Source organism: Chanodichthys erythropterus, chromosome 3 (genome assembly GCF_024489055.1).
Source record: "Chanodichthys erythropterus isolate Z2021 chromosome 3, ASM2448905v1, whole genome shotgun sequence".
Taxonomy (NCBI): Eukaryota; Metazoa; Chordata; class Actinopteri; order Cypriniformes; family Xenocyprididae; genus Chanodichthys; species Chanodichthys erythropterus.
In genome coordinates, this window is record NC_090223.1 from 64886705 (window position 1) to 64914476 (window position 27772).

The 27772-nt window shown below is 36.9% G+C and overlaps 1 pseudogene; it reads right to left on the minus strand.

Annotated features, from left to right (window-relative positions):
• LOC137005239 (uncharacterized) overlaps positions 1 to 27772 on the minus strand; it is a 615607-nt pseudogene that overhangs the window by 482504 nt on the left and 105331 nt on the right.

The window sequence follows — 27772 nt, forward strand, 5'->3', positions numbered from 1 at the left end:
TCAAATCACATTAGGCCTAGGCTATATTCTAAAATTGTAACTTTACAATCTAAAAACAAAATGTTTTTTAAAGCAGAAGTTAAATACACTAAACTAAAAATTAAAATAAATAAAAACAAAAGAACAGACTAATATTATTATTTTGATTACCCTACAACAGTCACTTTACACAGTTACTGCTATCGTACGAATACACTTAGTTGTGTTTTCGAAATTCTACATATGGCATAATTATGTTCGCCAACAAAAACAAATTTTCAACAACAAATATTTTTAGCAAAATGTATTTTACTCAGATTGAACTCCGTGTGTTTGGCGCGCATGCGCGCGGCGGCGCTCGTTCATGGAAGTTTGTGCTTGCTGAAGGCTCGTCCACGCCTGACTGCAAAATTGAAATATTTTCTTGACTTTCTAACATTTGCAGATGGAGAATATATCTGTTAAATGTAAATAATGCACTGAGGAAATTATTGGATGTCACTTCAGCATAAAAAAATTAATAGAAGTATGTTTGTTTCCACCAATCGTATGAAAAGTTCAGGTTACGTATGATGACGAAAGCACGTTAGTGCTAGCCCTCCCGGAACCCATAGAGAATGCATGGCAGTGTCTGCTGTTCAAAAAAAAAGTTCTTTGAATGGAAGTCTATGGGAGCACTCGGGGCAAATCTCGGCCAGACTGAAATCGCCCAAAAAGAGGCGGTACTCCACAGAGCGTGACTCGACGCTGATTGGACTATATCCAGAGGCAGAACAAACAGCCTAGCAGTGACAGCTAGCGTAACTCTGTGGTTGAATGTGATTGGAAAAATCCGCCCCTTTCTCACTTTGGTGGTGCGTCGCCCTATTGCCCTAATGAAGAAACCGCCCCTGGTAGCCATACAGATGAAGTTAATACACTTAAAATTCCAGTTATGGACAACAAAAACAAAGAAATTTCAAGTTTTTCAACTTCAAATCTCTTGTCGTCAGTTTCTGGCATCGTAATGATGTGAAATATGAGCAGGAGTTTACTCAGGGTGATTATTTTGACTTTATATTTTGTATTTGAGCTTTTGTCTTGGACGCGGCGTCCGTCAGAAATAGGCGAGGCGCATATCTTTAGCGAAGCGGCGCGGCGAGCCGCTTCTGGGACGCTTCTCTAACGCACCGCGGCGCGGCTGGTGTAAACACGAGCATTGACTAGAGTGGCCGCGTATCAGCTCCGGTAGCCGCGTCGCAGTCGTAACGCGCTGCACACGCGTGCAGTGTAAACGAGGCTTGAGCCCTGCCCGCGTGAGGTGCGCCGCTTCCTGCTTGCGCTGTTCTGACTGTAGTTTACTAAAAGTTTATTAATTCTGAATGGGTCACGTCTTGCGTGTCCATCTATATTACACCAAATGCGACACTGCACTCCCTTGTGAAGTCGATTGGATGAACGGTTCTCGAAATAATAAAAATGCAAACGGACATACAGACACAGATTCTGCCTTTATTAGAGAGAAAAATATGTTCATTTATACCGAAGCTTCGAAGCTCAAAAAATATGTGAAGCTCTTACAAGGCTATTCCTGAATTCAGTATTATTCCGGGGGCCGGATGGAAATTTCTAGCGGGCCGGATTTGGCCCACGGGCCGCCAGTTGACGTTGCATGCTATACACTGTGAATTCTCAAACGTTGTTTTTTTATTTTTATTTTTTTGTGGATGCTTTAGTGTACATAAATGTATGAATTATTTGGACTATAGCATTTAGTTATTTGGTGTCCTTTTGGAGTCTGCAAGTGTCCTCTTGCAGACCTAAATTTACCTTGAAAAAAGCTGAAAAATACAGTTTTGTGAGAATCACACTTGAATCTGATGTATGCTTGCGAAATTTCCTGATAAGTGTGAGATTAATCGTGATTAATTGCGATTAAAATTGAATCTATTGACAGCCCTAATTTTGATGGAAAATCCACTATTGTATTGTATTGTTTTAAACACAGTATTTAGTTCAATTACATCAGAAGTAAATGTAATTAAAATTACAGAAAAAATAGTAATGGTATATAAGATAATTAATGGTATATATAGATAATTTGACATGGTTTAGTGTAGGATTTTTGCCCATCTTTTGGAAAATGCAGTTTTAAATGTAAAAAAAAAATCACTTTTACCAGTAAATGCTGCAGAGCTCCACTATTTGCTATTTGACTGACTGAAATACATTTTCACAAGTATTGTTCAGTTGGATTTATATCTAAATATTATGAAATCACAATTATAACAATAAAAGCTACTCTTTGTCAAAGTTTAATATAGCGGGTACGGAAAGTATTCAGACCCCCATAAATTTTTCACTCTTTGTTATATTGCAGCCATTTGCTAAAATCATTTAAGTTAATTTTTTTCCCTCATTAATGTACACACAGCACCCCATATTGACAGAAAAACACAGAATTGTTGACATTTTTGCAGATTTATTAAAAAAGAAAAACTGAAATATCACATGGTCCTAAGTATTCAGACCCTTTGCTCAGTATTTAGTAGAAGCACCCTTTTGATCTAATACAGCCATGTGTCTTTTTGGGAAAGATGCAACAAGTTTTTCACACCTGGATTTGGGGATCCTCTGCCATTCCTCCTTGCAGATCCTCTCCAGTTCTGTCAGGTTGGATGGTAAATGTTGGTGGACAGTCATTTTTAGGTCTCTCCAGAGATGCTCAATTGGGTTTAAGTCAGGGCTCTGGCTGGGCCATTCAAGAACAGTCACAGAGTTGTTGTGAAGCCACTCCTTCATTATTTTAGCTGTGTGCTTAGGGTCATTGTCTTCTTGGAAGGTAAACTTTCGGCCCAGTCTGAGGTCCTGAGCACTCTGGAGAAGGTTTTCGTCCAGGACATCCCTGTACTTGGCCGCATTCATCTTTCCCTCGATTGCAACCAGTCATCCTGTCCCTGCAGCTGAAAAACACCCCCACAGCATGATGCTGCCACCACCATGCTTCACTGTTGGGACTGTATTGGACAGCTGATGAGCAGTGCCTGGTTTTCTCCACACATACCGCTTAGAATTAAGGCCAAAAAGTTCTATCTTGGTCTCATCAGACCAATGAATCTAATTTCTCACCATCTTGGAGTCCTCCATGCGGGCTTTCATGTGTCTTGCACTGAGGAGAGGCTTCCGTCGGGCCACTCTGCCATAAAGCCCCGACTGGTGGAGGGCTGCAGTGATGGTTGACTTTCTACAACTTTCTCCCATCTCCCGACTGCATCTCTGGAGATCAGCCACAGTGATCTTTGGGTTCTTCTTTACCTCTCTCTTCTCGGCTTTCCTAATCAAGTCCAATCAGTATAATCAAACACAGGTGGACTCAAATGAAGGTGTAGAACCATCTCAAGGATGATCAGAAGAAATGGACAGCACCTGAGTTAACAAAGGGTCTGAGTTAACAAAGGGTCTGAATACTTAGGACCATGTAATATTTCAGTTTTTCTTTTTTAATAAATCTGCAAAAATGTCAACAATTCTGTGTTTTTCTGTCAATATGGGGTGCTGTGTGTACATTAATGAGGAAAAAAAGAATTTTTTAGTTGAACAAAGAGTGAAAAATTTAAGGGGGTCTGAATACTTTCCGTACCCGCTCTGTGTGTGTGTTTGTGTGTGTGTGTATATTAGGGGTGCAACGGTTCAAATTGCGCACCGTTTGGTTCGTGTCACGGTTTCGGTACGGTTCGGTATGTGCTAAGTTTAGGGAAAATAGGACTACTGTCAAATAAAAATAAAGAAAATAAGAACAAACAATCAAACTTCAAGCAACATCACAAATACGTACAATAAAGCAAATATTCACATAAAATAAACAGTAGTTTTCAGGTACAGAAAATGGATAAAGTAATCAAATATAAAATAACACTGCATATTATCTTTACTGTATAAAATAAATAAAGATTAATCATTATTGAAGTTACAAAAACTATTCAGTCAAGAGCAGTGAGTGATTTCTTTGTTATTTGTTGTTTGATTTAACATTAAAAACAGGCAGCAGGAATAGTTTTTTCCCTTTAAGACATGCGCAATCCAGTACATACCTATACTGTTCCACATGCGCTGTCTTTCTCGACTAATATACGTTCACTTAAGACAACCGACTATGTTTGCTAGGATACTCGCCAAGACGGGCATGTTGACATAATTTTTGTATGAATTTGTCCGCTGAAGCGCAAGACTTGAAAGAGAACTCAGTATTTGCGCGCTGACTGAAATAAGCGTAAGCGCGCTTCGGATGAGCGCACACAAATCTTCTCACAGTGCGTGCGAGTTCTCTTTCGTTTCTTGTTCTTGAAGGTTTAAATCAGCAAGGCTTAAATTAGTTTAATTTAAACACAGATAGCAACGTGTGCTGTTCAGGTCTCACCTGTGCTGACGCGCTATCAACACCCGGGTGATGACGGCGTAAATGACTGGACATTAGAGCATGCGGCACTCGCAGTTAACATCTGAACTCTGTCTGTCTGTTTTCCACGTTGCTATTTTAAACAAACCATATTAACCAATAGATGCTTCGTCATTCGAGATGGACCGCGGTGCAAGTGTGTACCGAACCGTAATTGGAGAACCATACGGTTAGATTTTTTTACCGAGAACCGTTGCACCCCTAGTGTATATATATATATATATATATATATATATATATATATATATATATATATATATATATGAAGAGTTTATTTGCAAAAACAGATAACTCCATTTTTATGAATTCTCACAAATCATGTTTTTTTTAATTGTGCATTCCAAGTAATAACAATCAAACTGCAGTTGGGCTGTTTTGATTAAGTAATGATAACTCCAAAAAATACAGGTAAATTAAAAAATTAAAATTCATTGAAAGTATGTTTTATATATATATTAAAAGTTTGTTTTTTAGCAAAAGCAGATAACTCCAACAGTCGTGTTTTTTGGAAAAGCACATAAAACCACAATTAATTTTTAATATTTTAACAAAAAACAACTAATTGCATTTAAAAAACTCTCAAACACACATGTGCACACAAACGCACACACCCACCCACACACACACACACACTCAGACAAACACACATAGCCTATATATACATATATATGTATATATATATATATATATATATATATATATATATATATATATATATATATATATATATATAAAAATATATCTATATATATATATAAACATATATATATACACATATATATGTTCTGTATATTATTCTTTCTCATTTCTGCATTTCACCTCTATTCTATTTTTTTTTTTTTTTTTTTTTTTTTTTATAAAACCTGACATTGAATACTACATTTTGTTGGCCCTGTGACAACTTGTTTATGTTCCTAGATTCTTCCATGTTAAAGTTTGATCAAAAGTTTATCAAGTATTCAAAAAATTCATCAAATATTTTTTGAGTCCTCTATGGCCATCTTGTTTAACTCTGCATTGAGGACACTTGGTATAGAGTTAGCAACCTACAGTAAGGTCCAACATAATTCAAAATGAGACAGATGATAATAAAAAAAGTACTGAGCATTGTGAATGTAAGAGCCTCACATTATATTAATAACAATCATTGTTGGTGTGTGAATTGCATTTCAGGGCAGTTTGTGAAGACGAGATGCTGTGACAACCTGGACAGAAGTCAGTTCCAGATCCACCTTCAACACCAGACTTCTCATATGGATTGCTGTATACTAGCATATTATTATTCGCTTCAGAATTGGGTGCATGCAGACAAATGTTTATAACATTCTTTCTTTCTGGTGTTGTGTCGAATTCTGTGACCTACCAAATCATATGACTATAGGCATTGCATTGACCTAATCTGACTAAACCTAACCCTAATCCTACCCTTTTGATAATTAACCATGGTTTTACTATAGTAAAATCTTGTTGTTGTTTTTTTTTTGTTGTTGTTGTTTTTTTGACGTATTGATTACCATTTGTATAATCACACAAATACCATAGTTAAAACTGTTTTTCTAGCAGAACCATGGTTCATTTGTGGTAACCATTTTTTTGCTTTTAATCATGGTAAAACCATGATAAATTTCCATAACCTACACCTTATAACCTACTAGGGTCACATAATTTAGTGGGTTACAGAATTCGGCATTATAACTGTTTGGATCAGCAATTAAAGGGTTCGTTCAACCAAAAATGAAAATAATATCATTAATTACTCACCCTTGTGTCAGTCTACACCCGTTAGACCTTCGTTGATCTTCGGAACACAAATTAAGATATTTTTGCTGAAATCTGATGGCTCAGTGAGGCCTCCATTGCCAGCAAGTTAAAGGATTAGTTCACTTTTTGAATGACAATGTCCTGATAATTTACTCACCCCATGTCATCCAAGATGTTCATGTCTTTCTTTCTTTGGTCAAAAAGAAATGAAGGTTTTTGATGAAAACATTCCAGGATTATTCTCCTTATAGTGGACTTCAGTGGACTCCAGACGAGGCTTTCAGTGATACCAGACAAGGAATAAGGGTCTTATCTAGCAAAACGATCAGCCGTTTTTTTTAAAAATACAACTGCATATGCTTTATAAACAGAAATGATCGCCTTGCGAGTGCTTTCATGTTCCGTATTCTTCTAATGCTGTATATCCAATGCCTTCCCTATTCTACGTACGGAAAAAAACTGAACTGGTGCCGGGTTCGTTCCGTAAGTTGAATAGGGAAGGCGTAGGACATACAGCGTAAGCTTTTTGAAGCATACACAACACAGGAGCACTCGCAAGGCGATCATTTGTGTTTATAAATCATATACAGTTATTTTTTTTTTTTTCGAAAATGACTGATCGTTTCACTAGATAAGATTCTTATTCCTTGTCTGGTATCATTTAAAGCCCTTTTAAGCTGCACTGAAACTGTAATTTTGACTTTCAACCATCTGGGATCCATTGAAGACCACTATAAGGAGAATAATCCTGGAATGTTTTCATCAAAAACCTTCATTTCTTTTCGACTGAAGAAAGAAAGACATGAACATCTTGGATGACATGGGGTGACTAAATTATCAGGACATTGTCATTCAGAAAGTGAACTAATCCTTTAATTTACACTTTCAGTGCCCAGAGAGGTACTAAAACGTTTAAAACAGTACAGCGGGCCTACTAATATTAGTATTGGGTCTTAATATTGTAGAACAGCACAAGGGTGAGTAATAATATTGACATAATTTTCATTTTTGGGTTTACTATGTCATTAAGACAGCTCCTAGCTGCCACCTACTGGCATAACAATGTAACCTGCAATGAAAGCGCTGAAAAATCGAGAAATCGCTAACATAGTTTCTCAAAATCAGGTATTTATTGAACAATAAACTTCTTATTTAATATATATTATTTAAGTTCCGATGCCTATATATTTGTAATTTGTGTTGAAAAAAATCCTTAAAATATAAGCATTAGTTTTACTGCAAACAAGTGATTAAAATATAATTATTATAATCGCAATAAAATAATTTGTATCTATTTAAAATGAAATACTTTACAATTTACAAATTAAATGTTTTTTTCTTCTGTAAAAACATCTGTCCTCTGAAATTTCTTGGAATTTGTTAATGACCCCATATTTAAATTCGCCAGTCATTGCATAATTTTCATGTGTTTTATTTATTTACATATTTACCTTTTTTTCCATATCATGTTACTTTTTTTACATTTTGTGAATAAATATGAGTGACAAAATTTGTGTGTAGTATAAATTATTAGGCCTACATATATGTTAATGTAGGCTTATACAATGGACAACAACCAGAGGTCTGCTCTACAGGTAAGGTAGTGCAATGTAAAAAAAGTTCTGCTGAATATTCAGATTTACAGAAATGTTGTAAACTGACATAATAGCTTATGATGAATTATAAAGAAATATAAAATACACCACTTAATGTATTTATCTTACTATACATTTATGTTTTATATATTTGTTTTATATGGTTTTAGTCATTTTATCTGGAAAGATAACACTAAAAAAAACATTTTGATGGCAGCATATGAAGTACCAGTTTGGACGTGTCAAGTACGTTTTTAAAACGTTGCAAGGAGACATTCAGACGTGATAAAAACGTTATAAAGACTTTTCTGCAATGTTGTGAAAAAACGTATTTATAACGTAAAAAAAACCCGACATCTGTCGTATTAAATACGTCCGATTAAAACGTTATCACGACCTTTTCACAACGTGAAAAAAACGTTTTTACAACGTTATTGTGTTTGCTGGGTTGCTATCATGATCAAAACCATTGATCTGAAGCTCAATCCTGATGCTGTCCTGTAAATATTTTTCTAATCAGCAATAAATCTAATAATTTCTGATCAACCCATATCAATTGCATGCTTAAAATAAACTACTGTTTAAAGCCCCGCCTATTTCAAGACCAGCCCCGCCTACTTCCGGGTTAGGCCCCACCCACTCCGAGTACAGATACAGATAATTCATATGGTTAACAGATACAGATAATGCTGAACTCGCTCATCCCTACTCATTACATACTGAGCGCTCTTTCACTCTACTAGCGTCAGTGACCAATCCTCAGCCTAGTGTAATGCTTAGGGTGCCCTCTATTGGTGAAGCTGAGTTTCACAACAATAACACTTTTCTCAAAATACATTGCAGCAGTATTATCATCAATTGTCACTGTAATTCTTATTATCAGAACTCCCTTACCGGAATCAAAATTTAAAGCGACAATATTTATGTGTGTCTCTTAATGGAGCAATAAACACTCAGGGCTACATTCGCATTTGAGATGTGCATACTAGTACAGCAGTGGTTCTCAGTTCCAGTCCTTGGGACTCGCTGCTCTGCACATTTTGTATGTCTCTCTTATCTGACACACTCAGTTCAGTTCATCGAGTCTCTCCTAATGAGCTGATGATCTGGTTCATGTGTGTTAAATAAGGGAGACATACAAAATGTGCAGAGCAGTGGGTCCCTAGGACTGGAATTGAGAACCACTGCAGTACAGGCAGGTGAGTGTTGCAGAGTGTGACAGCCCCAGGTTTGGGCCCTCTCTGGTTCTTTGTATTTTGCTGTGTTTTGTCCCTTTAATCCAGGAAATTGGTGGGTGGAGCTGATGGCTGAGCAGGCGGGGCTCAGGTGGCTATAAAGGAGCCTGCTTGATGATTTGACTCTCTTCTCCTGGCCTTCCGACTGATTCTGTTCTGTTTCTTTGTGTTTTACACCCATACACTCCACTCACACATACACTGCATACATTCTGATCTGACAGACACCTACAATTGTATATTTTGCTTAATTTACTTATTAGAATATCTAGTATTTTTTCAGACCTGTGTGGTTTCCCTCTTTTGTCACGTACTGTTGAGCCAGGTTGTGACGAGTTAAAAATCTGTGAGAGCATCATACGGCAAATATTAATTTCCTTTGTCATGATATGACTGAGGTAACCTGATTCAGAAGTGGACTGTGGCATCTCCCACTTGCTATTTTTTCTTTGCAGGTGTGTTTATGGATGTATTGCACATGGTCAACTGCGTATAGTGTACAATTAAGTAAAATTTTCCTGTCAGTGTTATATTATATCTGATATTTTTGTGTGAATATTACTGATATGTTAAAGTGTACCTTGCATTTTACTGTAATGTACAACTTTGGTAAAAAAAAAAAAAAATCTTTTTTTTTTTCTTTCTGGAAAGTCTGTATAACCACGGGCCAGTGCAGACTTGTTCTCCCTGGGCGACTGTTTCTGTAGGGAATTTTTGTTTTAGAGTGGTGGAAATGGTATTCACTTTCTTTAGACTACCTCAGTAAAAGTAGTACGATCAGACTGTGAAAACACTACATGACAAAGTCCTGCATAAATAGTAGTGACATTCATCTAAACTATGAACAGTAAAAAGTCAAAATGCAGTATAACGATCCCATCAGTGTTTCATAACCATAATGTTCCTGTGTTAATGTGAAGCTGCATTAATGTGCATGTTGGATTTCAATGCTGTAGACTAGATGTTTAAGGTTTAGCTCATTTTATATGCTTCCTTCTATAGATAGATGGTTACATATCTATCTATATAGTGATTTAGTGTGTAGGTAGTTGCCAGTGTGTGATGAGCATGCGTGGCACAACAATGGGCAGCAACACAGGGACAGCTGAGGGGAAAGACCGTTTTGCCTGTAACTACTTACTGTAGTTTCCAGATTTCTGTAGATTTGTAAAACCTTTATTCTGTTAGTGAAAATACTATAGAGGGGAATATATATATACGATAAACCTGATCAAAAACCACTATGGCAAAAGCCCTCAAATATGGACTAGTTTGCACCAGAGAGGTTTAAGATGCTGAATCGACATAAGACTGCAACGTCACTATCCATGCGATTTGATGGTAATACAATTAAAAACAATATGCTTGACGACTAAAAATAGCTGTTGGCAAAAAATGTGCAAGAACTGCTAACGTTAACTGTATGTGCTGTTGTTCTATGCTGTACACATGTTTGATTATAGCCAGCTACAGCTAAAGCTAAATGATATTATTAGGCTAACGTTAGTTGGACAAGTTATGGGGTTAACTGGCTAACGCCGGGCTCTTGGTGAGCCGGTTTCTGGGCAGTGCATAACGTTAACGTACTAGGGTGCGATAAAGTTATTCTTTAAATGTCACACAGCTACTTAGTCGAGCGACCGCTTACCTGATAACCCATCTTGTGAGCGTCGGTCGGTCCGTCCTTTCCCAGCGCTGCCCAGGCTCTGTCCGCCTGTCAGCGCTGTGGCAACGGTAAATGGCAGTGAGCCCAGCCCACCCATCAGAGAAGTGTCAGCTCTTATTTTGAAAAGGGCTTATTGAGGGGCGTGACATCACATTGAAGCAATACCCCTGATTGGCTGACTACACGTGTGGATCGTAGTCACACACTCTGCGGAAAGATAGTGCCAAAAAGATCTGTAGACGTGTGCAGAGGGATCTGTGAATGCCCTGTGATCTGCAAACACAGATTCAACACTTGCATGCTGAGCTTTGCACAGAATGTGTACGAATGTCTTTTTACGGTGGTTTGAAAACACAACTTAGACCGTGTTTGTTTGCAAATTGTGAGGAGGGCATTTGTAGATTTTTTTAATGGAAAAAACAGCGAAATATCTGTGCCAAAATTCTGAAAACAAATGCAACACAATCTACAAACAAATAATGACCCTCGTGCGCAGACAAATCTCTTTGCATTCATTCAAATTCTGGTTGTCAAATACAAGTCACTGATTTCTATTTGTGAATCATGAAGAGTCTGTGGATTTTTTTATCTATTTGTAGATCTTGTTTTACATTTGCGGATCATGAGGAGTTTGTTTACAGATTGTGTTTTACATTTGCAGATTTTAAATTTATTTGTAGATCTTGTTTTGTGTTTACAAATTGTAATATGCATTTTTGACTCATAGTCTCTTCATTTTCAATGATTATGGCATTATTTTGTCACAACAGCGAAACAATAGTGTCAGAATTATGAAAACAAATGTGACACAATCTACAAACAGAACATGATCTTCACCTGCAAACAAGTCACTTTACATTCATTCAAATTCTGGTTTTTGTCAGTGATTTCTATTTGTGAATCAGGATGTGTTTATTTGTGGATTTTTAATCTTTTTGTAGATCATGCTTTATATTTGTGGATCACAAAGAGTTTGTTTGAGGACTTTGTATCTATTTGTAGATCTTGTTTTACATTTGCAGATCATGAGGACTTCGCGGATTTTTTTATCTATTTGTAGATTGTGTTTTGTGTTTACAAGTTGTAATATCTATTTGTGACTATTAGTCTGTCCATTTCCAATGGTTTTGGCATCAATTTACCCCCATAGATGTAGCTCAGTCGACACTACTCCCATTTCAACTAGCATGTAGCATTTAGCAAACTGGTCATTGCCTTACAACTACAGTATCAATGATCGCGTAAACGATTGGCTGATGTTTTAAGGCCCTACCTCGTGCACAGATGATGTATATTAATATTATTCCTTTCAGTGTACCTAATCTAGTCTTTTATCAGTTAGTAAAGACAGTTTCAAGTATTATTGCAAAAAAAAATTTTAATCTGCGCATACATGTTTCTGTGAAATACACGTTAGGTTGCACAGAAGAAAGCCGATATATGACATACTGATATAGCAGCAGTTATTTTGTTGAATGAACTGATGATGATGTCACTGGCTGAGATTTGATTGACCAATCAGCTGAAAGGGGCGTGTAATGACCGCCCACATGTGGAAAACGAGTTTCGAAGTCATGTTTCCGTTTTCTATCTGTGACCCGAAAAAAAAAATCCAAAATCTCATTTTTTTTTTTTTTTTAAACAAACTAAACAACGGGAAACAACCATTTTCTCATATCTGCATATTTCATTTCAAATTGGAAAACAAACTATCAAAACGTACATGGACCGAATTGGATTTACTCAGTAGGCTATATAAAGTGTAAAAGTATGTTAAACCACCTTTTCTTTAAAATATTGTATAACACAATTTACTATTTTTTTCCCCTCACATATGAGAGTATTTATAATGCAAGAACACAAATTGAGCCTGGTCACGTGTCTACCAAGCGCGCCAAACGTGATCACAGAAAGAGCTTCCCAGAGACATTAAACACTGAATATTAACACATTAACCTGAACAATTAAACATTTTATAACCCAAAAATAATTAATAAAAACTCTAGTTAGATATAATGATCACTGGAGCATATTTAGGTAATTTTCCTCATACATTAAGAAAAACATCAGCTAAATCACATTCACCACTTTTCATTCATCATGCATTGTAATAGTGCAATCAGTGTTCTATAGTTAATGGTTTCTCTTTTAATTTCGGTGTTTTTACCTGTAAAAACAGGGTAAAACTAAAAGATTAGGAGAGTCGCGTCTTCCTCTGATGATATGAGGGAGCACGCACAGTTCATCAGTTCACAGTTCTGTTTAAAAAATAAATACATTTCTGGTTATTATTTAATTATTTAAGTCTTTACAAGGTAGATTAGTATTTTATAATACAACAAAAAGAACCTTAAACAGTGGCCTTCTTTTGGAGAATACACAGAATGCAAAGTAAATGTTTCAAAGGGATTAAACACACGCAGTGTCAGAAAGGTAAAGTAGTTGCCTGCTGTTTTTACAGGGGTAACCCTGGAAGCCGCTATTTACCGAATACATTTTCATTCAGCGTCTCCTTCACTTGTTCTGGCGATTTTGCTCCTCGTCCATTTTGGGGTTGTTCACAGAGTGCACGACCTGTTTGACCTTTGATATTCGCAAATTTAGGGACCGTCTCTAAAGTTAAGTCTGACATTGGTATGCACGTTTCTAACTTCAATAACATTAAGAAGAGAACACTTTACAGTCATAAAACCAACTGTAGTGTTCATCTATATGTCAGCTATGATGCACACCTTTCATATTTTTGATATTTATAAAAATACACTGTCAAATCATGTGCAAAAATTAATAGTGCAATAGGCAAATGATTGAATGAGTTTGTTTATTTCATAAATTAGTATTTTTCATTTATTTATTCTCTCAAACTATCAGTTATGCGGGGGGCGCTCGAGAGCACCGCATGGAGTGGACGTAGTTTTGAGAGTCTCCTCCACTAATCTCGGAAAATTAGTTTTTTTTTTTATCATAAACAAATCAAAACAATATCTCATCAAGCCTGAAGTCAAGATGACGAAACCTAAAGCAAAAAAAGGGGACCAATCGACCAACATGGACGAGCAATTGGTCGAGAAGCAAACACTGACTGAACAAGTGGCTAATGCTACTCCTAGCGACGACACCGCGGCCTTATCCCCTATTTTGGCGGCTATCCAAGCATCGATCCAAGCCATGGACAAGTCGATGAACGACAGATTTAACTCCATTGAAAATACTTTATCGCACATGCAAACATCACTCCTCGAAACTAATTCCCGCATCTCCGAATTGGAGGGCGCTAGAACCGAACATGAGAGCCGCATCTCCGTGCTAGAGACTCTTTGCCAGGATATTGCTGCGGCCAACAAAGCCCTACACGTTAAGCTCGATGACCTGGAGGGTCGCTCCCGCCGGCAAAATATAAAAATAACAGGGCTACAAGAGAAAGTTGAAAACAATCAACCCACTGAATATGTGGAAAAGCTGATTCCGGCTCTCTTGGGAGCTCAAAACTTTCCATCTGGGGTGAAAGTGGATCGCGCCCATCGCATTGGACCTCTGCCAGCCAAAGGAGGACGCCCCCGGACGTTAATAGCAAGAATCCATCACTACCCCGTGAAAGAACTAATCCTGAGGCTGTCCCGACAACAATCACCCTTACAGTTTGAAGGTATGCGGATCTCCATATATCCTGATTTGACAGCGGAAGTAATGTCTCAGCGCCGAAACTTTGATGGAGTTAAAAAGAAATTAAAGGATGCTGGTGTCAGATATGGTCTGCTGTTCCCCGCGCGTCTTATCGTCACTCACGGATCGGAAAAGAGAATCTTCGATTCAGTCGCGGATGCTGAAGCATTTGCCAATACAATCACTGCCGCATCTTGACTTTTTAATGCACGCGCATCTGATTTAGACAATTTTCGCAGTTGCTCTATGCAAATGGAGCCTGGATAATGTGAGTACGCTTCTGTTCCTGCAGTCATACAGACTGACGTCCCGGGCTTTCTGATGTGGAAAGCCGATGATGGATGTAAATTGGCGCTCTCACTAAGACTAAGAGCACTGATTTTCTATTGAAATTATCTTTTTGTGGGATTATGGTCCTGAGTCCTGACATGTTCATAAGATAGCTTTGGCCTCGTGCCAATGTTCGAAACTATTTGTTTTGTTAATCTTAAGTGTCGAGAGTGGAGGAGGAGCCGTTTTCACCGGACAGTTAAGCTCGTTTCAGCTCGTTTCCTCCTTAGCAGCCTTGTAGCTCCACAGTTCATATATGGGGTTTGTTTTTTCTACTCCACTTCGTTTGGGGAAGCGGATGAGAGGGAAAGGGAGGGCGTTGGGGGGTTTTCTTCTTCATGATCATGTGTTAAGTGTTATATGTTTTGTCCTGTTTACTGTAATAACTTCAGTTCCACACAGTCATTACAACAATACTCAAGTTAATTTACATTGGTATATAATATGAGATCTTCAGACTGTAATGTTACCCTAGCCAGTTGGAACGTACGAGGCGTTAATAACCGGGCTAAAAGATTTAAAGTCTTTTCTTATTTGAAGTCAATCTCTGCTGATATAATTTTTTTGCAAGAGACACACATTAAACATAATGAACAAGGGCTCCTTAGATGTAACTGGGTTTCACAGGTGTTCCAATCTACGTTCTCTTGTAGAGCCAGAGGAGTGGCCATTTTATTCCGCAAAACAATTCCTTTTAAGCATATATCTACTATTTGTGATCCTAATGGTCGATATGTGATAGTTTCTGGTCTCATTTTTTCTGTACATATCACGCTATTGAATATATATGGACCAAATTATGACGACCCATCTTTCTTCCGTGAAGTTTTTAATCTCCTGCCCAATCTGTCAAACACTTATCTAATAATTGGTGGTGACTTTAACCTGGTTTTAGATCCCATTTTGGACAGAACTCCTGTCCGTTCTGTGGGTCACCTTCCAAATTCCACCACCACTCTAAACGAATTAATGAACTCACTTGATTTAGTTGATATTTGGAGGTTAAAGCATCCGTCTGACAGGCAATATACCTTTTTCTCCCACGTTCATAATTCATATTCTAGAATAGATTTTTTCCTGGTCGACTTTAAGGTTGCCTCATGTGTAACTGCAATGAAACACCACAATAGAATAATTTCAGACCATTCTGCGGTGACCATTTCTCTTGACCTTTTTGAAATAAAGCCTAATTATAGCTGGCGATTCAACCCTACACTACTTCTTGATTCCCATTTTTCCCAGCGTGTCATAGAATGGTTAGATGACTATCTTGTGTTTAATGATACAGGGGATGTGTCTGATTCAATGCTGTGGGAGTCACTTAAGGCGGTATTGAGAGGGCACATCATAGCATATGAATCCGGGTTAAAAAAACAAAGGAAAGCACGCCTGTCAGTAATTGAATCTTCTCTTAATCAACTTGAACATTTACATGCAGACACTGCGGACCCTGACGTGCTCAAAGAGATCACAACATTAAAGCTAGAGTATAATTCAATCCTTTCTAATCAAGTAAATAATATGCTATTAAGAATAAAACAAAAACAGCTTGAACTAGGGGACAAACCGGACAGGCTGCTCGCACGTCAGCTGAGAAGCATCCAAGCTAATAGAGCTATCCATCAAATTAGGAAAAAGGATGGGACCCTAGTGACAAACCCCAGAGACATCAATGAGTGTTTCAAAGAATTTTATGAAGCTTTATATGAATCTCGGACTTCCGTTGCCCCTACAGCCCTTTCTTGCTTCCTTCAATCACTACATCTCCCTAAAATAGATGATGCAGAACGAGACGCCCTTAATGCAGAAATAACTTTAGATGAAGTATTTCAAGCCATCACATCATTTCCCAGCGGTAAAGCCCCTGGGCCCGACGGCTTTGGAATTGAATTTTACAAGAAATATTCTCAGAAACTTGCTCCCCTGCTACTGAGATTATTCAACCATTCTATTGACGGTCAAGAATTTCCACAATCAATGTGCGATGCCAACATTTCCTTAATTCTTAAAAAAGGGAAAGAGGAAACGGATCCATCATCATATCGCCCCATAGCCCTTCTGAATTCAGATCTTAAAATTTTCACTAAGATTCTTGCAAACAGATTAAATAAATGTATAACAAAACTTATTCATTCTGATCAGATCAGTTTCATCCCAGGGCACTTTTCCTTTTTTAATGTGAGACGCTTAATGAACATTCTATATTCTAAGCATGATTCTCTTTCGAATGTTGCCATCTTATCTCTGGACGCTGAAAAGGCATTCGACCAAATCGAATGGAATTACATTTTTTCAGTGCTCCAGGAGTTTAACCTCGGAGAATCATTCTCTCTATGGGTGAAAATGCTTTATGCTAAACCCAGGGCCTCAGTGCTCACTAATTTTGATAAATCATCACAATTCACACTGCATAGAGGCACAAGGCAGGGGTGTCCACTTTCACCCCTGCTTTTTGCCATTGCTATAGAACCCCTCGCGGCTGCTATAAAAAGTAACCCACTTATCTTATCTCCCAAGATAGGTCAATTAGACCATCATATATCTCTCTATGCTGACGACATTATTCTTTACCTTGTTAATCCAGAGTGGTCTATCCCACCCCTATTAGATTTGTTGGAGACTTTTGGAAAGTTCTCTGGTTACTCTATAAATTGGCAAAAGAGTGAATTTATGCCTGTAACAGACAATATTGACCCAGGCTTTATACAAAACCTACCTTTTAAAATTGCAGTGGACAGTTTTAAATATTTGGGGGTCACTATACCAAAAAATGCAAAGGATATATACAAATTAAATTACTTAACTATGCTAGAGAGCTTGAAACGTAATATAGAAAGTTGGAGGACCTTCCCACTGTCCATGGTAGGGCGCGTGAATGCAATCAAGATGGTGACACTGCCCAGATTTTTGTACCTTTTTCAAAACCTGCCAGTTTCCCTGCCCAAAAGTTTTTTTAAAGCCTTGGATTCGATTATATTGCCATTTGTGTGGGGCTTTAAAGCGCACCGTATTTCTAAACTACATGTAAGTAAACCAAGGTCACTGGGCGGATTAGGCCTTCCAAATTTCCAGCATTATTATTGGGCTGCAAACTGCAGAGCCTTATCATATTGGAAAAAATCTCACCTTGCAGGGCCTGTAGGTGACATTCCATCTTGGCTTGCCATAGAACAGAGTGTTACAAACCACTCTCTTTCCTCTCTGCTTTTTGCGGCACCTGCGCCACTCATAACAGTGGCTAGCACAAACTTCATACTTTCCAGCTCTTTCAAAATATGGTGTCAGATCCGGAAAGCGTTTAAGTTGCCATCTACTGCTCTATCATGTCCTATTGCTTGCAATCATACCTTTAAGCCATCACTCACAGACTCCACATTTTCGGTCTGGTCCAGTAAAGGAATGGTCACCGTGAGAGACTTATATGTGGACGGTAAATTTGCCACATTTTCCCAGCTCAAAGAGAAATTTGATCTTCCACCATCACATTTTTTTAGATACCTACAGCTGAGAAATTATGTTCGCACATCTTTCTCAAACTTTGAACTACTCACAGACGAAAATGAGATATATAATTTACTTTCTGCCTCTCCTGATGCCCCTAATTTGATTTCCCGTTTTATGGCTGTCCTCACTAGACAGCTCAACATATCTACCTCACATCTGAAAGATTCCTGGGAAAAGGATTTAGGTATTCATATAACTGACGAGGACTGGTTAGAATCTATCAAGGTCATAAATACATGTTCTATTAATTCAAGGCACCAACTAATTCAATATAAAGTATTACATAGGCTTCATTACTCTAGGGTTAAGCTTAACAAATTTTACCCTTCAGTTTCCTCTACCTGTAACAAATGTGAATCTGCTGAGGGCTCTCTGGGACATCTCTTTTGGTTCTGTCCGAAACTTTTTGAGTTTTGGAGCGAAATTTTTAGATTCTATTCTGAGGCATATTCTTGTGATCTCTCTCCTGACCCAGCTGTTGCTGTTTTCGGCTGGTCTGACTCTCTTCATGGTATCAACCGTCAAACTCAAAAAGCTATCCAATATGGAATGGTGGTAGCTAAAAAAATTATCCTTTGTCTATGGAAAAAGGCATCAAAACCACTTTTTAAATCTTGGCTCTCTGAACTTTCTGCCACTTTGCATTTGGAGAGACTCAGACACAACCTCTCTGGCAATATTGCTGGCTTTGAGGCCACCTGGGAACCCTTTCTTAAACATCTATCAAATGTCAAGGATAACAGTTTAAAGGTCTGACCCATTTATTATTCACATGATCACCATATTGCCCTTGTACACTGGCCTAGAAATGTATAACATTATAGGAAATATGTATAAAACTGAAGGAACTGATGTAACTCGAGGTTGAAAAATCATTCAAAATGTTTTTTTTTTTTTTTTTCTTCCGTTTCTTGTCATTGTCTCTTTGTAATGTTCTATGTTGTCTTAATGCCAAAATAAAAACATAATATTCAAAAAAAGAAAAAATTATTGATATAAAAAAATTATGCTGACTACTCTTTCATATAAAACAATAGAGAGATTTAAATTTTGTAAGACACTTTTTGTCAAGAAACACAGTATGCGTGGAGGCGTGAATATGCATAAATAATGGGCCATTCTCACCTGAGAAGACAAAAGAATCACATAATAATGACCTGAAATGACTTGCATATTAATGAGGCCTTTCAGTCAGGTAGGCTGTGAAAAAATGTCTCAGCTCATCATAAACAGCAATACTGTGAAATATTATTACAATTTAAAATAATAGTATTCTATTATATTCTTTAAAAATAGAAATTTTATTTTGATTTTAGAAAATAATGAATCAAAGCTTAACCCTCTGCAGTCTGAGGCTGATTTGGGGCTTGGAGAAGTTTTGACATGCTCTGACATTTGTGCTTTTTTCAGTTGTTCATAAACATATTAATGACAAAAGTGTCATTACACTGTATTCAGCACAAACTAGGCTACAATAATATTTGAGGAACATGTATGTACATGTTTGTGTTTTTGAAGGAATAATGTTTATGCATGGTTATTGAAAAAACAAAAAACTTAAGTCACTTAAATAAGGCCAAAAAATATATATTAAATCTGTGTTCATAAGAGTTTTTGCTTCAGAATGAAGTAAAATTATCCTTCCTACTCCTTCATATAAAACAATAGGGAGATGAAAATTTTCTAAGACACTTTTGGTCAAGAAACACAGTATGCATGGAGGCGTGAATCCTCATGTATAATGGGTGATTCTCACCTGAGAAGACAAAAGAATTGAATAATAATGACCTGAAATGACTTGCATATTAATGAGGCCTTTCAGTCAGGTACACTGTGAAAAAACCCTCTGTGATCATGCTGATAACAGGATTAAAGTCCACTCAGGACGAAAAAAAACATGATTTTTGTGATCTCATGCATGCACGTATTATTGCACATGATATGAAGAAAATTTTGTATAGGCCTATGTTAAATTACAGTACCAGTCAAAAGATTGAACACATTATAATGCCATTATAATGTTTTTAAAAGAAGTCTCAAGTCTCTAACCAAATAGTGGTTTTCTATTTTAATATACTTTGAAATATAATGTATTTCTGTGATGCAAAGCGTCTGAACATTCCTACCTCTAGGGCATTTCATATAGGCTACTATATTTGTTATATTATAGAGCCTAAATGTTGATGTGCAGTTGACAAACTATACATCATTAAAAAGATCTAAGACTCAAGCTTCACATTTTGACTCTTAAAATCTTATATTGACCATAATTTCTTAATATGCTTAAAAGCATACACATTTGGAGAAATATTGAAGGATTCTCATATGTTTATATCAATTTTCTATACAGAGGAGTAATATGTATTATTCTATATTTATTGTCATCATTATGAGTGCTGGATGCTGTGTTTTTAATTCATACTTGCAGCCGGAGGGCGCTCTGCCCCTTTTGTCCACAAATGCCTCAGTAAAAGAAGAGGCATATCATGTGACAATCAAGGAACTAACAGAGGCAAGAGATCACTAAATATGGCTATTCAAAACACTTTTGAAGACAATAAATACACGATTGAGATGATGAATACATGTATTGACTGAATTTGCGTCTGAATAGCGCTGGCTCCGTGGGCGTGGTCGCATTATCGGATAATGAGCTGAATCACAGATTTCTGACATGGCTCTCTTTTCATGCAGATTACATAAACACAGAAGGTTTGTTTTCGATTTGACTTACATGATTTAAAACCTGACATCTTAACGTTTTTTTAGACATAAGTGTAATTTTTTTGTCATTAGTATTCACTAAGTTACAGTTCATTTTCTGAGAACTATCAGATTGGACTTTGTTCAGAGGGAGACGAGAGATCACGCATCACGTTAGTTTTCTTTATTTTACAAAAAGCACAACATTTTGTTTTTACTCTGAGTGTACACAAATGAAAGAAGATATTCCACAGATTAAAATGGTGTATAACTCTTAATTGTATGTGCAACATTGAATTTTGAGTCTCTTTCACACTGATAAGAAAAAAACCACGGTGGTATCGCCGGCGATACCCTCAGACCTCAGAGTGTTAAAAGCATGCACATTTGGAGAAATATTGATGGATTCTTATATATTTATGTCAAATTTCTATACTTAGAAGTAATATTTATTGTCATCACTGTGAGTGCTGGATGCTGTGTTTTTAATTCATACTTGCAGCCGGAGGGCACTCTCTGTGCACATTTAGTCCACAAATTATTCTAATGAAGAAGAGGACATTTCAGAAATGGTGTTTTTAATTCATACTTGCAGCCGGAGGGCGCTCTATACACCTTTAGGCCACAAATTCATATAAAGAAGAAAAGGAACTAGGAACTAACTGCATGTCTTCTAGAGATCACTAACCATGGCTTTAACATCCAAATAAAACACTTCTCAAGACAATAAATACACGATTGAGATGATGAATACATGTATCGCCTCTGAATTTGCCTCTGAATAGCGCCTGCTCCGTGGGCGTGGCCGCATTAGCGGATAATGAGCTGAATCACGGACTTCTGACACGGCTCTCTTTTCATACAGATTACATAAACACAGAATGTTTGTTTTCGATTGGACTTACACGATTTAAAACTTGACATTTCAACGTTTCTTTAGATGTAAGTGCCATTTTTTTTCATTAGTATTCACTAAGTTACAGTTCATTTTCTGAGAACTATCAGATTGGAGTTCGTTCAGAGGGAGACGAGAGATCACGCATCATGTTAGTTTTCTTTATTTTACAAAAGCACAACATTTTGTTTTTACTTTGAGTGTACACAAATAAAAGAAGGCATTCTATAGTTTCATTTGATATATTACTTATGTCTCTATGACAAGAAATGACGGAGTAATTTAAGTCTGTTTTGCTGCAATGTGAAAAAAATCCTACAAAATGCGCCGGCGCGTTTTCAGACCTCAGGGAGTTAAGGCTTTTCTCCAATGTGAGTTCTCATGTGGTCTATAAGGTGTCCTCTTTGACGGAAGCTCTTTCCACATTGTTGGCAGGTATAAGGCTTTTCTCCAGTGTGAATTCTCATGTGGTCTATAAGCTGTCCTCTTTGACTGAAACTCTTTCCACATTGTTGGCAGGTGTAAGGCTTTTCTCCAGTGTGAGTTCTCATGTGGACTTTAAGGTTTTCATTTCTAATGAAACTCTTTCCACACTGTTGGCAGGTGAATGGGCTCTCTCCAGTGTGAGTTCTCATGTGGACTGTAAGGTGTCCTTTTTGACTGAAACTCTTTCCACACTGTTGGCAGGTGAAAGGCTTTTCTCCAGTGTGAATTCTCATGTGTTGCCTGAGGGTTTTTAGCCGTGTGAAGCCATTCCCGCACAGAGTGCAGGTGTAACGCTTCTCTCCAGTGTGAGTGCTCATGTGGGCTGAAAGGTTTTCATTTCTAATGAAACTCTTTCCACACTGTTGACAGGTGTAAGGCTTTTCTCCAGTGTGAATTCTCATGTGGAGTTTAAGGTTTTCATTTCTAATGAAACTCTTTCCACACTCTTGACAGGTATAAGGCTTTTCTCCAGTGTGAATTCTCATGTGGACTTTAAGTTTTTCATTTATAATGAAACTCTTTCCACACTGTTGGCATGGGAAGGGTTTCTCTCCAGTATGAATTCTCATGTGGACTATAAGGCGTTTTTTATGTATGAAACTCTTTCCACACTCTTGGCAAGTGAAGGCTCTCTCTCTTGTGTGAACTCTCAAGTGGACTTGAAAGTTTCTATGTTGATCAAAAGTCTTTCCACACTGTTGGCAGGTGAAATAACTTTTAGTTCCAGTCTTTTGAGCTCCTTTTTGTAAGGAAAATTTTGTTGATTTTTCTTCACTCATTAAATTATAATGTTCTTTCTCTTCTTCCCTTTCATTAAGTTCATGACTCCCCTCTTTCGGTGCCATCAGGTCTAGGGTAAAAATAGACAAAAAAACAATTTAGACATTTAAAGCATCAAAATCAACAACATGTATGATCTATACCCTATCCAATCGTATGGATCAGGAATGGGCAGCTTTGGTACATGAGGGCCACTGTTTTGCAGAGTTAAGTTTCATCCCTAATCAAATACACCTGCCCTTAATTTTCAAGCATTCCTGAAGACTTAAGGCTGATTTATACTTCTGTGTTGTGAGTACCCCGCGTGGCCTAGGATGTAGCCTGACGTGCACCCCTTCCAAAATGTTACATGTTTATTCTAAAGTATTGTTTAATGTAAAACGTGCTGAAGATTAGCAAACAAGTTATCAATTTATTAAAATGATTAGTTATTTCCCCACAAAAGCTGTTTAATCAGCATAGTGAAGCCTCTCATTCATTGACATCCATTCAAAAAACAGCCTCTGGTCTTCCCCTGTACCACAGGGGGCGGAGCGTCTCCAGGAACAGGTTTGGTCATTCCTGCTCAAGCTTCAACTCATCAGCTCTGATATTCTAATCTGAGACTGATGGATATTTCAAATAAATCTAAAAAGTGTCCTAAAACTAGCTCCTAAATCTGTGAAACATTACGAGTAGTCAAGAGGAATCCTAAATCACTAAGACCAAATCACAAACAGTCCTAATCCACCTAAAGACACTGAACAACATTGAGACAATAGCGTTAGAGCCTTGGGTGCTGAACCTTTCCTTCATAAATGCAATACATTTTATAGATTAATAAATAAATCATATTATTAATTTTTATTAATAAAATTAAGGCCCTTAAAAGGTATTAAAAAGTCTTAATCACGATTTTATGAGGTATTAAATTTTGTTCAAGCTTTGTCAAAAGAGTTTGACTCCAAAAAGTATTCATATTTATTTTCATCCCCATAATAACTATAAAAAAATCCAGCATTCTCGGTCAGTGAGATCAGCTCAGTGTCTCAATACTGCGGTGAATCAGCACTCACTGAACTCAAACAAAGGAATTTCTTATATTTTCCAAGTTAATGTTTCCGGACTCTGACAAAGCTAATACATTCACCTGTGGCAAGGACAAAACTAGTTACATCATGAGATTGTTAATGTACATTTTAATAAACCTTGCTTTAATTTATTCTTTTGAGCTTTGTTTCTTCCGAGCTTATCTGAGCTGTGGTTGTATGGTTGTGCTCTATAGATTTATTTGCAAACTACAACTGTTTATTAAGATAAAGGTTTGTTGCTGATTAGAACTTGAAGTGCGATGAGGTCTTAAAATATTTTGAGAAGGTCTTCAAAAGGTCTTCAAATTAACTTCAGGATTCCTGCATATACCCTGATTTGAGTGTGTTGAAAATGTGTGTGTTATAACATGCATTCGCTCGGCGGCTGCTGTGAGACACTGTTACACACTGCTGTAAGACAGATCGATTTTATAATATCATATTAAATGCTGGATGGCTTGTGTTGATAAATGACATACAATTCATTTAAAACGTATTGTATGATGAGAAAATGCTGTATTACTGTTACTACAAATAAAGCTGCATCTGATTGTTATGTTAGCTAGTTGACAAAATAGTGTTTTTCTCTGAGGCATGGTAAAGCATGGTACTCAAAAAAAACCAAGAAAATTAGATTCAAACAATAAGACTAAATATGTTAAGCTATTTAAGACCAAATCGTTTTCTGCCTATGAACATATAAAAAAGTTGTTCCCTTGTCTATTAAAACATGTGATTTATTAAAGCATCTTTGGCGTTTCCATGGTTTCTACAAAATAAAACCGGAAAACCGAAGGTAATGCGGGTATGATGCCATTGACAGGCGACTCCTCACACGTCCCGGAGCCTTGGTTAAGATTGCAATTTTCTCACGATTTACAAATAATTGGAAACATTTGGGATATAAACAAAATATATAACAGTTTTTTGGATATTTTACTGCAAAAATATTACATATTGCATCGTTAACCCTTCACAGATTTGAAAGATGTTACATCTGTGTGACCATAAATGTCTAAGTAGGCCTAGCCTGTTTTAGTGTTGTTTCCACTTTTATAAGAAAATTCAAGTGATCGCGCCGGCACCTCGCGCACACACAACATATATCAGTTTTAGTAACTTGACATCGCAGCCTGTTAATTGTAAAAATAACATACATTCAACCAAATATGTAAAAATTTATAGTAGTATGTGTACAATAAAAGTGTTTAAATAATATAGTTTAGCCTCCAAATCGTGAAAATTAAAACATTTGGAATTATGCCAAATTACAGGTTATAACGCCGGTTTCTGTTTCAGTTTAGCTTTAAATGAATTTGTTTTGGCTTAACATTTATATATTATTTTTTTCATAATTAAAATAGTAGTGGTGCCCCCAAAATATACAAATATACCCGTGAGACTTATGACTGATTTTGTGGTCCAGGATCAGATTTAATGAAAACAATGAATTTAAAGTGATGTACACATTACAACATTTACTCACTATAGTAATGAGTTAATAATGCTTAATTACAAGTAACCAAACCGACTGAGAGCATTCGCACACTTTTCTGTAAGATTATACTTCTGTATATTCTCTATTTCTGTAGAGCTGGACATTTTAATAATGATCAAATAAATGAGTTCAGCTGTGAGAATAAAACCAACCTGTTTGTTCCTCAGTTTCTTCATGTTTCACTCTGAATGTTTCTTCAATCTTCATGTCTTCAGTCTCATCCTTAATAAACTCAATCTTTATGTCTTCAGTTTCATCTTTAATAGACTCCATCTTTAGGTCTCCAGTCTCCTCTTTAATAAACTCAGATCTTCATGTCATCAGTCTCTTTTTTAAACGCCATCTTTAAGAAGAGAATAATTTACATTGTTATTGGTCTAACGACCCGGTTAGACAAAAATTATCTAAAAAATGAATAAACTTCATATTTAGGCATTTATAACTGATGAAAACATGATTAGTTAGTTTGTTAGTGTTTGTTGTTCTCGTTCATGTTCACTGTTTGAGCAGCACGAGTCGTGATTCACTGAATCATTTCTCAAAGTCTTTGACTCAATTGACTCGGAGTTGAAAAGTTCAGTTTCTCCATCATTACTCTCCAGAGACTGAACTCTGTTAAGAGAAATGAGACGCAGGTTTACGGTTTCTCATCAGTGGATTTGTTTTACTCACACAAATATCCTTCATTACACTTAGATAAAGAATCACAATGTTACATTAGTAAATAAACTAATTTCAAATTGTTTGTAAAAATATTTAAACCTAGACTGTTTCTATCGAATAAATCAGCTTAAATTCTTAAAACAAACCTTTCTTCAGCAGAATCACAGCAGATGCAGGAGCTCGGCGCAGTCTTATGACGTCATGTCGTCACTCCAAAATAAAAGTCCTGTACAGACGCTGCATTGTTTACAATCACAGAAGTGCACCGAGTGTTTTACCAGTTAATATTTGTATTAAAATTAAAACAGTGAGAAATATGATACAAACAATCATGGTAAAAAAGGTTGTATGAGTTCATAAAGCAGAGTTCATTCATGTGTCTGAATTGAAACACATTAAAGGTTAAAGTCATATTTATTCAATTCAATTCACATTTATTTGTATAGTGCTTTTCACAATACATATTGTTTCAAAGCAGCTTTACACAGAATGCATGTCAACATCACAATTTAAAGAATGCAGTAAGCAAATAATTTAGGCAATTAATTTACAAACACTGTTAGCAGTTTAACTGAAGGTAGAAAGCAATTAGCTCCTGGAAAAATGAATTACATATTAACAATAATTAGGAGAGAAAGGATATATAGAAATTGTGCAATGTGCTTGTTGATCCAGATGATTGCGTCTTCTGAAGTCCTTGAAGGAGTTGGCACCGTCTCTTCACAGGTCATCTGAGGTCTTCTTAATAGGCTGGATCCAAACTGAAGCTGATGTCCTCTCTAGTCACGTGTGTCCCGAGGTAAAACAGAAAAGCAAAAGGAGAACAATTAGCGTAGCTGCTGTTCATAACATTAAGCAAAGATAGTCATGTGCAATTGATCTGGTATGAGATGCATTATGTGAATGTTTGGCTAAAGAGATGCGTCTTTAATCTAGATTTAAACTGGGTGAGCGAGTCTGAGCCCCGAACATTATAAGGAAGGCTATTCCAGAGTTTAGGAGCCAAATGTGAAAACGCTCTCCCTCCTTTAGTGGATTTAGATATCCTAGGTACAACCAGAAGTCCAGAGTTTTGTGATCTTAAGGAGCGTGAAGGATTGTAGGGCGATAGAAGATCGGTTAAGTACACAGGAGCTAAACCATTTAGAGCCTTATAGGTCATTAGCAATACTTTATAATCGATACAGAACTTAATGGGTAACCAGTGTAGAGATGATAAAATTGGTGTTATATGATCATATTTTCTTGACCTGGTAAGAACTCTAGCAGCTGCATTTTGTACTAATTGTAGCTTGTTAGATACACATCCGAATTCTCACCTCGTTCAATTGAGACATAACCAAATGTGTTTATGAGAATACTTGCTAAGGGGTATTTTGACTGACATAATGTGTGTATGTGACCATCCAAGTGCACTGAGGACATGAAAGAGAAATCAATTTGGAGTTCACTAACTATCTGAAATGCACCTCTCTCTCTCTGCGCGAGCTTTCTATGTGTGACTGTGCG